Source organism: Aptenodytes forsteri, unplaced genomic scaffold (genome assembly GCF_000699145.1).
Source record: "Aptenodytes forsteri isolate BGI_AS27 unplaced genomic scaffold, ASM69914v1 Scaffold155, whole genome shotgun sequence".
Classification (NCBI taxonomy): Eukaryota; Metazoa; Chordata; class Aves; order Sphenisciformes; family Spheniscidae; genus Aptenodytes; species Aptenodytes forsteri.
This window is the reverse complement of record NW_008794446.1, coordinates 1297193-1299601: the sequence shown is the minus strand read 5'-3', so window position 1 is coordinate 1299601 and position 2409 is coordinate 1297193.

The following is a 2409-nucleotide window of genomic DNA, read 5'->3' as shown; positions in this document are numbered from 1 at the left end:
TTTTTTTTTCCCTGATTCTCTCCCCCATCCCACTGGGAGGCAGGGGAGTGAGCGAATGGCTGTGTAGCGTTTAGCTGCCTGCTGGGTTAAACCGCAACAGAAAATCAACAGAAAACACCATGTACCAGACATTTCTTTGCTGACACCTGTAGTTTTGGTGCCGTATCTAGCTTTGGTATCGGAACTTATGCTTGAGTAAATTATACACACTACACAAACTGTCTTACATTGATACACAGAAACTGATATTTGAAATCAAAGACCCTTCTGGCAGTTACAGATCACAAACTCCCAATTGTTTTATCCAACAGTGTACATCCAGTTAACAGGATGTTAACAGGACAATGTTTGCTGGTGGACAACCAAACTGGTAAGAATGTCATGTCAAACCCACCTTCGTGACACATACAAGCCATGTCACAGCAGCTGAGTTTTAGATGGTGACCTCACTGCATGATCACATTTGCATTTTTGTTTAAAAAAATCTGTTCTGAGGAAAAATCTAGCCTGCAAATATTATCCATATCGGAAAAAAAGAGGATTTTTTTTGGTAGCTGCATCTAATATTCCTAAAAGAACAACAAAAGACAAGCCCTGGTGTCCTCATACAAATACTTCTTTCAGTTGTGGGAGATTAAAAAGTGCTCCCTCGGTTATTTCGCATTTTCCTAGGATAACACATGCACAGATAAACACATGCTGTTTCAAAATCCTATCGGTTCCTGCCAGCCCAGTGTGTTATGTTAGCTAGAAGCATTCTGGCTCATGAAACACATTCTTGAAAAAATGCTCACCCATCAAGGAGCATCTGAAAGCAGAACTGGATGCTTCAAAAGAAAATGCATGAACCAACTGATAGAGGAAAATCTTTGTGGCTCCTTGTATGTTTGTGGTATAACTTGCTGGACGAGACTTGGTAATGGTCTTGACTTATCTGACACTTGTGGTTCAGATGTTCAAGTCTTTCTGACTTCAAGGTGTGCCTTCACTCTGTCAACTCATCCAACAGGTTAACAGCATTTGAAACATTGTTCAAACTGCTAACAACATCCAATTTACAGCTGGGAGGGGATTTTTCTAAAAATAGGATTTTCTTGACATGCTTAAATACTAATTGTTCACACCTGTGATGACTGCATGCTGTTTTATCTCTTCTGACATGGAGAAGGGAGGTTCTGGCTCCTGGAAGCTTAGTCAGAAGTAAAGGGCATCTAGGAGGAGATAACATCAGTGAAACGGGCTGGAGGAACATAAACTAAGAAGGAAAACAAGGTGTCTGAAAATACTTGAAAACCTGCTTGCTGACTAGCCAAGAGTAGAAACAAAGCACTGCACAGGCTGTTCAGAAAAGCTGGCCTTTTTTGTAGAGCATCCATGGGAGGAAGCGAACAAAAAATAAAAATTAAATAGAAAAATATCCTATCACTGTCCCCATCATGCTAAGATTTCAGGACTGGGGCTCTGGTCATATATTTTTTTCTTGAGATAAATGACTCAGACTAAAAGAAAAAAATAAGTGAATTAAAACATTCAGAAGTTCAGTGCTCCACCGTGGGCATAAAGGCAAAGGTTACTCGATTTGCTTGCAGTTCTTTTCAGGAAGAGCCTACGGAAGAGCAATGTGAAGTCCCCAAGCCCCTGAGGAGTTACGCTACCACTTGAGTCTTTGCTTTTTGATCCACACACCATCAGACAAATGGAAACAGACTTTCAATTGCATACGCAAGGCGCTGTTGTTTTCAGAGCTAATGCTCTGGTGGGACCCTTGTCTTCTTAAATAACAGCTGTGCGCTGTATGGAGTCATCTGTTTTCCATGGCATCTTACCTTCATCTGGACACCTGCCTTTTGTCCTTTGGAAAAGCTCACAGAAATCCCTTCATCACACCTCAGCGCTTGACACGGGACATGTCACGGCTGCAGCACGAGAGCAGGGCGCATGGCTGGGCTCCTGCAGATGCTTGACCCATACCACCAAAGCGGCACTGCTGCAGGTCCTTGTCCAGGCTGTCCAGGGGAGCGAAGCCCGCTGCTGCTGTGGCGGGGGACACGGATCCCACCACGGCCCCGGCTTGCAAAGCCACGTCTCCCTCGCTCTGCGGCGGAGAGGCAGTTCTGCTGCTCTGGAGCTGCAAGGAGACCTCGGGGGTAAAGCCTCTGTGTCAGCACATCCACAGCCGAAACAAGGCACCCTCCACATTTTGACACACTTCTACTGTCATCGCTATTAGCTTATACAATAAAGAGTCCATTTATTTTTCCTTTTTCGTTATCCTCATAACTAAAGCATTTATTTAATGAAATAAATACGGCTATCTGACCTCAGGAAGTGAACCCCCTTTCTTATCATCAACCCAAAATCTTTTATTTATTCCCCTGAGTGCCACCTGTACAGGGACCAAAAGGTCCA